Source organism: Amphiprion ocellaris, chromosome 9 (genome assembly GCF_022539595.1).
Source record: "Amphiprion ocellaris isolate individual 3 ecotype Okinawa chromosome 9, ASM2253959v1, whole genome shotgun sequence".
NCBI classification, from domain to species: Eukaryota; Metazoa; Chordata; class Actinopteri; family Pomacentridae; genus Amphiprion; species Amphiprion ocellaris.
The window spans coordinates 30,171,549-30,186,190 of NC_072774.1; the positions used below are offsets into that span (position 1 = coordinate 30,171,549).

The 14,642-nt window shown below is 38.0% G+C and overlaps 1 long non-coding RNA gene across 1 annotated transcript; it reads right to left on the reverse strand.

Moving 5' to 3' along the window:
* Positions 1–2,179: 2,179 nt before the first annotated feature.
* Positions 2,180–5,397, reverse strand: LOC129349613 (uncharacterized). The gene is made up of 2 exons (XR_008602675.1): positions 5,084–5,397; positions 2,180–2,514 (listed from the first exon to the last, which is right to left on the reverse strand). It is a non-coding gene; the product is annotated as an uncharacterized LOC129349613 (long non-coding RNA).
* Between the last annotated feature and the right edge of the window lie 9,245 nt (positions 5,398–14,642).

Genomic DNA, 14,642 nt, shown 5'->3' on the forward strand with positions numbered 1-14,642 from the left:
CCCCCTCTACTCCCCCACCTCCCCCCACCTGCCCACCACACCTTCCCCCGCCCGACGAGTTTTTCGAGTCTCCACGAGTTCTTCGAGTCTCCACAGGTTTTCCCGAGTTTCTGGAGTTTCCACGAGGTCGGAGGCAGAACAAGTTGTCATGAAGAGGTGTTGAAGTCGGCCAGGATGGACTGACTTTTTACAGCGACTAGAAGGAAGACGACTAGAAGAGCAGGTCTTTAACCACCATCCATAAAATCCATGGAGTCGACTCCAGAGAAATGAAGGGAGGTCAACTTTTATCAACCTCCATCCAGATGTTCAACTTCATATCTTTACTTTGACATTTTTAGCACCACAAACCTTTAGTATCACACTTTATTATCATTTATTAGGACTTTAATGGAATCCATCAGCAGATTTAGTTTTTCTTGACAAACTTTATTCTTGTCGTCGTGGGACTGCAGTATTTAAAACTCTTCCTTCTATTTGACCTCATGTTTATTAGTTTTAGTGGAGAAACTTATTTTAATTGTCCATTAGTCTCTTAAAAAACAAATAATAAATTGGATTAGTCAAGAGCTTTAAATTTCTTACTTTGTCATATTTTTAAAAAATACAAAAAAATATAAAAATAAAGCGTCTTGAGACAATTTGACCTGTAATTGGCGTTATATAAATAAAATTGAATTAAGATTGTACGTATCTTGTAATGTTGGAGTAATTCAGCCATATATATTGGAAAACACATTTTCTTTGTCCATTAATCTGTTGATTGTTTTTTCCAGTAATTCATTTCTTGTTTTGGTTTATAAAATGTCAAACCCAAATATATTCAGTTTACTGTCATAAAAACCAAAAAGATTTACATTCATGATGCAGGAATCAGGCAGTTTTTCACTTTTTATCTTAGTTTAGTCAGAAAGATAGTTGATAATGTGTGAATTGTTGCAGCTTGTGAGCCGTAGAAGGTTTTAATCTTTGGGGCCGAGTGTCAGAAAACATTTAGAAACCAACATCAACAAAACACTCAAAGATTTGAACATCATTAAAGGGAAATCCAACTTTTGCATGACAATGTCTAATTAAAGGACATTTATTTCCAACGTAAATGTGTGATATTCATCCTCTGGAGCTTTCTCTTCACATCGTCTTCCACCTGGACTGGTTTGGTCGGGAGCATGTGCAACAAACATTTGAAAAACTGCACTTTAACATCAATGAATGACACTGAAGTTTAATCTCTACATAAATGAGACTGAGTCTGGATGTGCTGCTCTGTCATTAACTCCTAAGTTTAGGGAAAGTTCAAACAAAAGAGGACAGTTCAGATAAGACTTGAGAATGAGCTTATTTTGAACAAACATCTCAGACTTTCTGAGCTTCAGCACCTCTAGCAAGATATTTTAACAACAAGCAACTCAAGAGATCCACAAGTTGGAGAGAGTTAGCTTTAGCTGAGCCAAAGAACATGTGGGACGCTAACCTAGCAAACATTTCAGACTTTTCTCTGTGAATTCTGAGAAATAATTTACTATTTAATGACAGAGCTACACATCTTAACTCAGTCTCATGAAAACAGACTCTAATTCAGTGTCATCCATCCATGTTAAAGTGCACTTACCCAAAATGTTTGTTGCATGAGCTCCAACAAAACCTGTCCAGGTAGAAGGCCACTTTGACAAACAGGAAGTGGAAGATTCCAAGCAGATTTATAGAAGGGGGAACCGGACTGTACTAAGTGTGGTCGAGTATAGAGGGGTGTTTTGTGGGTTTTTAAGGCTGATAATGATTATTAGTGAGACATTTGGAGTAGATATTCATTTGCAGTAAATGAAAGTATTTAAAATCTTGGAGTTAAACTTAGAAGAACACAAACTCTAACAGAAAACTTTGTTGATACGTTTTTGTTTTGTTTACAGATGTTAAGTTAAAGGAGTTTTATTCGTGACGTATAACCAATCAAATCACTCCAGAAGACAGAGCGACCACAGGTAGATAAAGGTTCAGAGCCAAAGTAGCACCATTTTTAAATTGATTTATTACTGTAAATCAGTAAAAAATAAAATACTGATAATCAGTAAATCAGTCAGCCCACAATTACTACAATTCTACAATGTATGTCTCTTTCCTTTGACTTGTTATTTGTACAATATACGATGCATATGATGCCGTTTTTTCATACCAAAGGCTATACTATGATGTTTTCTAAGAGACATACGATGCTACTCTGGTTGTTCTGGCCCTGGGCCACTGCACTCCTCCTCTGTTGTTTTCTGGATTGTACTCAGCTTCATGCCTTCGTCCACCCGGCCTCCGTTGACTCGTCCCGCCTCCCGTCTCTGGAGCTGAAGCTGGATTGGAACAGACCAAAGTACAGTCCAATCACGATGCCAGCTGCCTCTCAAAAGGCTCCTTCATCTGGCAGGTGGCGGCACTTCTTCTGAGGGGAAGCTGAGCTGGCCTGGCAGAACTTTGGAGATGTGTTCCAGTGGTTGGTGGATGTGTGGGGAGATAGAGAGGGACCTTTGAATTGTTCAGAAAGGAAAACAGGGAACCCATTGGTAGTTTTAGTTTAGGGTGCTACTGCGGTGTGTTTTTGGGTTTTAAGAGGTGAACAGGAAGAGGTTTTGTTTGTATTGATTATCTTTTACTTTGTTCCTGGTTGGAATGCCCATCAATGTCAACATGAAGTTCACTTTTAGTTCTGTTTATTTATTTTTATTTTACTAACACCCATTTGTTTTTAACCCCCTCACATGTTGTGTTGTTGTAAACTTCCTCTTTCAAATAAATACTCGTCTAACCCTCTGGAAACCAGCTTTTGGACTGTTTTTGTGTTGCTCCTCACCTACTTCAGACAGTCGGGTTTACTGTACAATGACGTTTAGTAGGCAACATGCTATAAAATAATATCAGGGAAAGAGTGGGAACCCTGACATGTTTTCTCCGTTAATCTGCAGAACGTTAGAACAACGTTTCACCATGCTGAATGCGTCTTCTAAAAAGCTGCTCCTCTGTTCCCTATATTCATTATTTTATTGATCCATAATGTTTTATTTTCCTCTGCTCTGAATACACAGCCTGCAGTTCAATCCAAAATCTGCATTCATGCCACAACTCTGTCGTGGCTTTTCACTTGTTTTTGGTCCTGCCGAAGCTTCTTTATTTTTAACAGGAATGGTGTAAATTCTGAAATTCACTTCAGTCTGCATTAAAATTAAATTTTTTGTCAAAATTATTTGGTATCAGCTCTGTGGTTCTTCAGATTTTGGCAGGAATCACACTGCACCAAGATACTTGATAATTGATTTGAATGTGTCGTTAATCTACGTAATCAATGATTAACTTCTTGTTTTTTTTATTACCATGTCTCCTTTCTGAAGGAGACATTGAGATGATTGCTGAAATATCAGTCATCAGTTTAGATTTGGTTAACTGTCCGTGATTCATTCAGGAACTGTCGGAAATGTGACGATTCTGTTGCTGGTGATTTCATTAGTAATCTAAAATGTGACTCCTCCTCCCCTGTTTCGAGGAATATGATGTTAATCACTGGAAGAAGCGGACTCAGAGATGCCTTCGTCATACTGCAATCAGGTTCCAGAATCAGAATAAATCAATGTAATGATCACTTCTGAGGTTTTAGATCAGAGAGATCCAACGTTTATCCTGGTTTTAAGTTGTGCTGAATTGATGGCGTTACTTTTTTAATTTATGCATAGCTCCTCTGGTCTTGACTTTTTATTTATCTGTTTTATTTATCTCCACAGTAGCTCGGTGGGTAGTGCTGTCGACCTGCAGATAGGAGAGCTCTGGTTCGAGTCCTGGTGTAACAGACCAGATTTACCCCGGCCAAAGTAAACTCAGGTAAAAACTGGCCTGGACCACTTTATACCTGGTGACACAAAGATTAATAATGTTAAACTCTTAATTGTTAAGTTATTTAGGGTTTTTTTTTTTTTTTTTTTAGCCAATTACAATTTAAAAAGTTCAAATCAAAGGAAAAACTAAATTGAAAACTAAGAAAAACTTAAGCAAAACATCATGAAAGAACATCCACATTGGCTGGTGGTGCTTTCAACAACCAATTTCAGTTTAAAATATCTTTGTGTTGTCTTTGATTTGTGCTTACACCAAGACTGACTAGATCTGTGTGAAACAGACCAGATTAAACCTCCGGCCAAAGTCTACTATAGCTTTGCCCAGTTTATACCCCGGGGGCTAAAATATCCCAGAATATACCCCTCCAGGCTAAAATACATCCCATGTAATATGAGATTACCTCAGTCGAACAAATTTTATTTTAATTTAAGCACAAATCAATGAAATTAAATCAAATATTTGATGCAAAATAGTGCTGCACAGTGACTAACACTGTCTCCTTACAGCTAGAAGATCCCCGGTTCACATCCCAGCCTTCCTGAGATCTTCCTGCATGGAGTCTCCATATTCTCCTGTACATGTGTGGGTTTCCTCCAGGTTCTCCAGCTTCCTCCCACAGTCCAGAAACACGCTGAGGTTAATTGGTGATTCTAAATTGTCTGTAGGTGTGAATGTGAGTGTTTGTCTCTATGTGTAGCCCTGTGGTAGACTGTTACCTGTCCAGGTGAACCTGTGATAGACTGTTACCTGTCCAGGTGAACCATCACCCTCAGTCAGCTGGGATAATGAGGATCTATAGGTTTATAGATGATGGATGGATGTTTAGCTGTTGAGCAGACAGTCTTTGTGGGTTTTTTAAAGTTGTAAAGAAGCTGCAGAGACTCATGTTGGACGACATCTCTGCTCCCCAGTCTAGGATTTCAGATAAATTCAATCGTCTTTCTAGAAATATACACCGTCTCTACTGCTCAGACAGTTTTCCAGCCCCCTGCAGGCTTCAGTGTTTGCTGGATTTAACTTAACATACAGAAGTTAGCTTAGCATTTTACAACTAATGGGTCAAATTACACGGTTCTGTCTGTGAAACTTCTGCAGTAATTTCAGTTTTTTTCAACCAATAAATAAAATGTGTAGGCAGGAAAAGAAACAAACCAAAAAAAGTATTTTTCTATTTATTTCCCCCTAAAAATCTAGCTTTCTAGTGTCTTACCTGAGCTGCAGGTTGGACAAACACACCAGATAAAACCAGAACAGAAGAATCAATCAGACCGAGTGGCAGGTTAAATAGTTCTCAGGTGATCAGTCCAGGTGAGTCTGATGTCGTAATGATTTGGCTCCGCCCCCTCAGACATCCTGCAGGAAAAGACCAGAAAGAACTTCTATAGAAAACAATCAAATAAGAACAAAAGAATGTTGAAATCAAACAGACAGTCAGTCATCAGACTCTGAGAGTTTCACTGACAGAAACATCCTATCATGAGCTCACATCCTGAAAGATCTGGAAACCTCAGAAAAAAGGATCCAGGAAGAGTCAACTAGATCATGCTCTGAGTGAACGGCTGTTTTTCTGACCAGTTTGCGTTTCGTTGTGGTCTTTTTACATCTTGTTGTTATTATTTAATTTATTTGGCCATCTTGTGTCTCACTGTCTTTGCAGCTATTTTTCTCTGATTGTTTTGTGTCTCTTTCTAGTTGTGTTGCTTTGTAGCTGTCTCTTTACTTTTATGATGTTTTTGTCATATTTTGAACAACATACTATGACATTTTTGTCAAATTTTGAACAACACACTAAACTATGATATTTTTGTCATATTTTAGATGACATACTAAACTATGACATTTTTTCCACATTTTGGACGACGCACTAAACTATGACGTTTTTGTCATATTTTGGACGACGCACTAAAGTATGACTTTTTTGTCATATTTTGGACGACACACTAAACTATGACTTTTTTTGTCATATTTTGGACGACATACTAACGTATGACATTTTTGTCATATTTTGGACGTACAGACAAGGAGGGGAGAGTAGCAACGCTTCCAAGCTGCTTCAGGATTACACACAGGTAATTCTCGACATCACTTTTTATGAAGAGAATAAACTGGTGGACCAGGAGTTCCCTGAGGACTGTTCAGCATTTAAAATCCAGCAGCTGCTGGAAGACCTGACCGAGCCAGAAGTTTTAAAGTTTTTAGCAAGGTTAACGCCAACGCAAGAGGTGTAGTCTGTATTGGGCCAAGAGCTGTTAGAATGCCTCTACTGGAGACGTGGAGCTCTGAGGTACATGTACTGCCATACCCTTCATCAACGGAAACAGTGGATCAAGAAAATCTACATGTTGTAAAAACGTGCCATATGATGAAATAATGTAAAGGAGGCCGTGAAAAACACTCCAGAAAGGTTTTCTTTGAAAAAAAAAATCAGCATGAATGTTGGCGCAAAAAAAAAACGCCTTACTATACTATGTCGAAAAAAAATGGTATTTTTCAAACATGTTGTCAAAGCGTGTCATATGATGAAATAATGTAAAGGAGGCCGTGAAAAACACTCCGGAAAGGTTTTCTTTGAAAAAAAAATCATCATGAATTTTGGCGCAAAAAAACGCCATAGTATACTATGTCGAAAAATGTCATTTTTCAAACATGTTGTAAAAACGTGCCATATGATGAAATAATGTAAAGGAGGCCGTGAAAAACACTCCAGAAAGGTTTTCTTTGAAAAAAAAATCATCATGAATTTTGGCGCAAAAAAAACGCCTTACTATACTATGTCGAAAAAATGTCATTTTTCAAACATGTTGTCAAAACGTGCCATATGATGAAATAATGTAAAGGAGGCCGTGAAAAACACTCCAGAAAGGTTTTCTTTGAAAAAAAAATCATCATGAATTTTGGCGCAAAAAAAACGCCTTACTATACTATGTCGAAAAAAAATGGAATTTTTCAAACATGTTGTAAAAACGTGCCATATGATGAAATAATGTAAAGGAGGCCGTGAAAAACACTCCAGAAAGGTTTTCTTTGAAAAAAAAATCATCATGAATTTTGGCGCAAAAAAAAACGCCTTACTATACTATGTCGAAAAAAAATGTGATTTTTCAAACATGTTGTCAAAACGTGCCATATGATGAAATAATGTAAAGGAGGCCGTGAAAAACACTCCAGAAAGGTTTTCTTTGAAAAAAAAATCATCATGAATTTTGGCGCAAAAAAAACGCCTTACTATACTATGTCGAAAAAAAATGGAATTTTTCAAACATGTTGTAAAAACGTGTCATATGATGAAATAATGTAAAGGAGGCCGTGAAAAACCCTCCAGAAAGGTTTTCTTTGAAAAAAAAAAATCATCATGAATTTTGGCGCAAAAAAAACGCCTTACTATACTATGTCGAAAAAAAATGTGATTTTTCAAACATGTTGTAAAAACGTGCCATATGATGAAATAATGTAAAGGAGGCCGTGAAAAACACTCCGGAAAGGTTTTCTTTGAAAAAAAAATCATCATGAATTTTGGCGCAAAAAAAACGCCTTACTATACTATGTCGAAAAAAAATGGAATTTTTCAAACATGTTGTCAAAACGTGTCATATGATGAAATAATGTAAAGGAGGCCGTGAAAAACCCTCCGGAAAGGTTTTCTTTGAAAAAAAAAAATCATCATGAATTTTGGCGCAAAAAAAACGCCTTACTATACTATGTCGAAAAAAAATGTGATTTTTCAAACATGTTGTAAAAACGTGCCATATGATGAAATAATGTAAAGGAGGCCGTGAAAAACACTCCGGAAAGGTTTTCTTTGAAAAAAAAATCATCATGAATTTTGGCGCAAAAAAAACGCCTTACTATACTATGTCGAAAAAAAATGGAATTTTTCAAACATGTTGTCAAAACGTGTCATATGATGAAATAATGTAAAGGAGGCCGTGAAAAACACTCCAGAAAGGTTTTGTTTGAAAAAAAAATCATCATGAATTTTGGCGCAAAAAAACGCCATAGTATACTATGTCGAACAATGTCATCTTTCAACATGTTGTGAAAACATGCCATATGATGCAATAATGTAAAGGAGGCCGTGAAAAACACTCCGGAAAGGTTTTCTTTGAAAAAAAAATCATCATGAATTTTGGCGCAAAAAAAATGCCTTACTATACTATGTCGAAAAAAAATGGAATTTTTCAAACATGTTGTAAAAACGTGTCATATGATGAAATAATGTAAAGGAGGCCGTGAAAAACCCTCTGGAAAGGTTTTCTTTGAAAAAAAAAATCATCATGAATTTTGGCGCAAAAAAAAACGCCTCACTATACTATGTCGAAAAAAAATGTGATTTTTCAAACATGTTGTAAAAACATGCCATATGATGAAATAATGTAAAGGAGGCCGTGAAAAACACTCCGGAAAGGTTTTCTTTGAAAAAAAAATCATCATGAATTTTGGCACAAAAAAAACGCCTTACTATACTATGTCGAAAAAAAATGGAATTTTTCAAACATGTTGTCAAAACGTGTCATATGATGAAATAATGTAAAGGAGGCCGTGAAAAACACTCCAGAAAAGTTTTCTTTGAAAAAAAAATCATCATGAATGTTGGCGCAAAAAAACGCCATAGTATACTATGTCGAACAATGTCATCTTTCAACATGTTGTGAAAACATGCCATATGATGCAATAATGTAAAGGAGGCCGTGAAAAACACTCCGGAAAGGTTTTCTTTGAAAAAAAAATCATCATGAATTTTGGCGCAAAAAAAACGCCTTACTATACTATGTCGAAAAAAAATGGTATTTTTCAAACATGTTGTAAAAACGTGTCATATGATGAAATAATGTAAAGGAGGCCGTGAAAAACAGTCCAGAAAGGTTTTCTTTGAAAAAAAAATCATCATGAATTTTGGCGCAAAAAAAACGCCTTACTATACTATGTCGAAAAAAAATGTGATTTTTCAAACATGTTGTAAAAACGTGTCATATGATGAAATAATGTAAAGGAGGCCGTGAAAAACACTCCAGAAAGGTTTTGTTTGAAAAAAAAATCATCATGAATTTTGGCGCAAAAAAACGCCATAGTATACTATGTCGAAAAATGTCATCTTTCAACATGTTGTGAAAACATGCCATATGATGAAATAATGTAAAGGAGGCTGTGAAAAACACTCCAGAAAGGTTCTCTTTGAAAAAAACAATCATCATGAATTTTGGTGCAAAAAAACGCCATAGTATACTATGTCGAAAAAAAATGTGATTTTTCAAACATGTTGTAAAAACGTGTCATATGATGAAATAATGTAAAGGAGGCCGTGAAAAACACTCCAGAAAAGTTTTCTTTGAAAAAAAAAAAATCATGAATTTTGGTGCAAAAAAAACGCCTTACTATACTATGTCGAAAAAAAATGTGATTTTTCAATCATGTTGTCAAAATGTGTCATATGATGAAATAATGTAAAGGAGGCCGTGAAAAACACTATGGTAAGGTTTTCTTTGAAAAAAATCATCATGAATTTTGGCGCAAAAAACCCCATAGTATACTGTCGAAAAATGTCATCTTTCAACATGTTGTGAAAACATGCCATATGATGAAATAATGTAAAGGAGGCCGAGAAAAACACTCCAGAAAAGTTTTCTTTGAAAAAAAAAATCATCATGAATTTTGGCGCAAAAAACGCCTTATTATACTATGTCGGAAAAAAAATGTGATTTTTCAATCATGTTGTAAATACATGCCATATGATGAAATAATGTAAAGGAGGCCATGAAAAACACTCCAGAAAGGTTTTCTTTGAAAAAAAAATCATCATGAATTTTGGCACAAAATATACTATGAACTACAGGCCATACTATGTTATTCTTGAAAAGTATACTATACTTTGACATTTTCTGAACTACATCCTATACTATGGCAGACCTGACCGTGAACACTGTTGACACCCACCCGAGGGAGACGCTGCCTAAGATCTCAAGGCTGCTTGGTCGTGGTCTTTCTGGTCCTGCTCCAGAACACCTTCATCAACTACATCTTCTTTTGAAGAGGCCCTCAGATGCTGCAATCTCTGACCTTAAGGAGGAATTGCTACTTTCAGTCTGCAACGAGACAGCGGTTATTTTAAAGACCCAGCTCCTGGCAGCTTTGAGTGAAAGTTTAACACCCATCAAAACGGAACTACAGACAATTAAATCTGAGCTGTCGGTCAGTATTTCAAACATCAAGTTCGACCAGGCTGCCCTAAAGCACGCTGTGGGTGAAACGGAAACTTCATTCTCCACATCACCGATGACATCGTCACACTCCAAAGCAGAGCACCTGTCTGCTGAACTTTTAAAAGTGGACTATAAATGTGAAGAATGTGAGCAGCAGCAGACTGTGAGCAGCAGAACAGATGTGATCAGAAAGAAGTCATTTTCTTTTTTCTTTTCTTTCTGGTTGACTTGATGCTGTCAGATGCAGATGTTGGAGCTGATTCTGATCTTTCAGGATAAAAAGCTGCTTTTCCTTCACAGACTTTTCAGTAAATTATTCTCTCAGGTTTTCTCTGTTATTTATATTTTTATTATCTGTGATTATTTCATTATTTCTAATCCTGAAATATTTGATGTAGCAGAACTAAACTTCCATTCTCCTTCTTGTACTTCTGATACTAGAACTAAACATATTTTAAACATGGATCATCTGCTTTTAATGAATCAGCAGCAACATTACAACAACAAATGAGACAATTTTCAACAAATTAATGAAACTGATGTCATTTAAAACTATCAGAGTCTCTTTTAGTGTCATATTAAAGCTGATTACTGACAACTAGAACATTAACGTTACTGTTTTAATCACATTTAAGTTTCCTGAACGTTACAGTAATGTCAACCAGCCACAGTTTTATGAACTTAATGAACCACATTACAGGAACACAACACACTCCAGCTGTTTACATGAAACTCAACACATTAGCTTGATGCTACGTTAGCTTTAAATAGGCTACGACTGAGCAGCTAGCTCGGTTAGCATCGCTAACATTAAAGCTAACATTTACTATGCTAACTTTCTTCTCTGGTCAACACACACTGAAACAAACTCCACCAACATCTGGAGTGCATTGCACACATTACATCTGACACTAAAACTGCATATAAAGTGCATTAAAAGCAGCACCGATACGAAAATAAACATTTACTTACCGAACTATCAGATTTCTTTCAGTGTCTGCTGGTAGAATCAGCCAAAAGTGGAAAACTGGTTAAAACAAGCCAACGGGCAGAAAAACTGTCTGTGGAAAATGTTCTGCTGCTCCACCGATAAATAAACTAACAGTTATTATATCAGAATTAATCCAAACGAGGAGAGCAGAGTCTCTGCTGCCTCCTCCATAGGACCTGTCAATCATTCCAGACCAGCCTGTCAATCAAGTAGTCCCGCCCCCTGGCTTCGCAAAACTTTAACGCTCTATTAAAAAATCAATATTGATTTATTTTAGGATCGGCCACCTGATCTCTCATTTTGACCATGAAAACTCACGAAAAAAAATATATACAGTCTATGCACTGTACTCTGTTTGGCTCCACACTTGCTGATGACCACTTCCGGTCTCAGAAAATGAAAAAAACTTACCTTTTTTCGTTTCTGTCTCTTACTGATTTTACTTTCTTGTTATTCTAAATATAAAACGAAAATTAAAGCATTTTAAAAAAAAATCGTATATCCCCTTTTGATCATGAAAAAGAAAAATGCCTTGTATTTCAACTTGAATTTTTGTATTTTAAAACAAAAATCAAATAACCACTTGTTTTTTGTTTTTCAGTACCCGTTTCAGAACTGAAAATCCAATTACCAGATCCGTACACGGATTGTACACGAACCCTTTTGGGTCCGTATATATTTTGGCAATTGGATTTTTCACAGTTTGCAGCTCTCCTCTCAACCAGTAGCTGGATCCTATCAGCCTTTGTACTAATAGTAATAAGCACCAATGAAGTGTCACATCATCTCTCCGTTCCCTCGTATCTGCAGAGCAGTTCTCTAAATTAGCAATATGTTACACCTGCACTGGACTACTACACCAACTGTTTAAATGAAAAAAGAAATGTGAAGCATATTGCGAGGAAATGCCATAGCAGTCCTCAAAAGAATTCTCATTGAGACATTTTGGGGGAACTGTACTACTTCCTCTATAGGAGAAAAACTAATACAGCAGTGGTTGTTATTTCATAGCCTTCCTCAAGTAACAGAACAACATCAGCAGGTTACAGTGACACAGTTAAAGAAAAGGCTGAACAACCGAGACCTCAGTGTATGTAGACTTTTAAAAAAAAAACTTTTAGGATGGCACAAAGGGCTTCTATTCAGATGTTTCCAGTCATATTGTATATGTAGCATTAAAAAGCAGGATAAATGCTTAAGACTAATAGATGGCACTGACAAGCAGCCTGATGACTGATTAAATCAGGTTGGATAAATGGGGGTTTGACCTTGCTCATCCTGTCAGTGCGGGTTGGGAATGTCGGAGCTGTTCCATGGGACGTCCAGAACGTCCCTTTTTCTCCATGAACAAATTAATCCTGAAGTTATCCTCAGCATCTGGAGGCCAGCCCGATGACTTTCCCATCTGCCTGGCAGGAAGACTGGACGGCCAGAGCCTATCCTCGCCTTCTCTGCACAGGAAGAGTGCACCTTCCCTAAATATGCTGTACTGCTCAGTCACGCTTTTTCCTGCCAAACTCTACAGCAGTGATTCTCAACCAGGGTAAATACAGCCTGGAGGAGGGGGAGGACTAATGCAGCTGTCAGGGGGAACATGGAAAGACTGTGGAGTAGGTCAACTAATCTGAAGAGAGAAGAACTACAGTGATCTGAATACCTGAACCAGAAGTGTTGTGATAAAGGCTGTGTAAAAAGTAGAAAAGAGCAGAGAAAGGGGCAAAGTACAGCTCAAGTATACGATATCTGGTGAAAATTAGTGTTTTTACCTTACTAACGTGTCCATATGGTGTTTTCTAAATGCTAGACCTCATATCATGACTGAAAGTAGCAAAGCAATGGCTGAGCATTTCCTTCTTACAGCTGCATGATCAGTACGATCACAGTCTCAAAAATACGCACTGATTCAGTCTTTCATTCATAACAAACCTAAGCAACAAACCTGTTGAGTCTGTGGTGGCCTTCCTTGTTTATTTTTCTTCAGTTTGTTTCTGGCTTGCACACATATAACTCAATTAATCCAGTATTACAACTCGCCATCGTGTGATGTGAAATAGCTTTGTAGTATTTGAGCAAAATCTTAGGTTAGCTGCGGTGCTTGAGCTGCAGGAAGTAGCAGGGCATTGTGGACATGAAGCAACTGTGTAGAATTATGTTTTGATCATTTTAAACCAGGAATGGATTATTTTCATGGAAGAAGCTAATTTTGGTTCACAAAGATTCATGTTAAGTGGTGTAATCAATGACCAGAGAAGGACTCTAAAGTATACCTAAAAGCTAATGCTTTAGCTTATGGCTCAATGGCTAATAAAAGAAGTAAATTCTAAGTGGTGTAAAAGTAAATTTGAAATGGTTAACAGCTAAAAGTAGCTATTGGCTCAATGCATGAGAAGGGTCTATATGCAGCACAGATGGTTTTAGCTACGACACTATAAAAATCTGACAATTAGCAGCTTAAGATACAATATGTTCCCTGAGAAGTCAGGAACAGAATCAGAAGGAAAGTGAAAATTGGACTTAATGTTTAGGACCAGAGACACGATTCCAAACAAGAGCTAATACTGTTTAATAACTGCTGAATTACAAATACACAGTTGATTTCTAACAAGTTTAAGTTTTGTGCAGACATGACACAGTCCTGTCACCTAATGCTAAAATGAACCTAGCTTTAAAGATGTCTGCACCTTAAAATGTACTGATAGACAGTGGCGTGTCATGCTGTAGGTGTGGCATGTCTTAGGCGTGTTGTGCTGTAGGCGTGTCATGCTGTAGGCCATGCTGTAGGCGTGTTGTGCTGTAGTCCGTGCTGTAGGAGTGTTGTGCTGTAGGCCATGCTGTAGGCGTGTCATGCTGTAGGCATGTCGTGCTGTAGGCATGTTGTGCTGTAGGCCGTGCTGTAGGCGTGTCATGCTGTAGACATGTTATGCTGTAGGCGTGTTGTGCTGTAGGCGTGTCATGCTGTATGCCGTGCTGTAGGGGTGTTGTGCTGCAGGCGTGTCGTGCTGTAGGCCGTGCTGTAAGCGTGTTGTGCTGTAGGCATGTTGTGCTGTAGGCGTGTCGTGCTGTAGGCCATGCTGTAGGCGTGTTGTGCTGTAGGTGTGTCGTGCTGTAGGCCGTGCTGTAGGTCATGCTGTAGGCCGTGCTGTAGGCGTGTTGTGCTGTAGGCGTGTCGTGCTGTAGGCCGTGCTGTAGGCATGTTGTGCTGTAGGCCGTGCTGTAGGCATGTTGTGCTGTAGGCGTGTCATCTCTAGGCTGTGCTATAGGCGTGTCATGCTGTGGGCGTGTTGTGCTGTAGGCGTGTCATGCTGTAGGCCATGCTGTAGGCGTGTTGTGCTGTAGTCCGTGCTGTAGGAGTGTTGTGCTGTAGGCCATGCTGTAGGCGTGTCATGCTGTAGGCATGTCGTGCTGTAGGCATGTTGTGCTGTAGGCCGTGCTGTAGGCGTGTTGTGCTGTAGGCGTGTCATGCTGTAGGCCATGCTGTAGGCGTGTCATGCTGTAGACATGTTATGCTGTAGGCGTGTTGTGCTGTAGGCGTGTCATGCTTTATGCCGTGCTGTAGGCGTGTTGTGCTGCAGGCGTGTCGT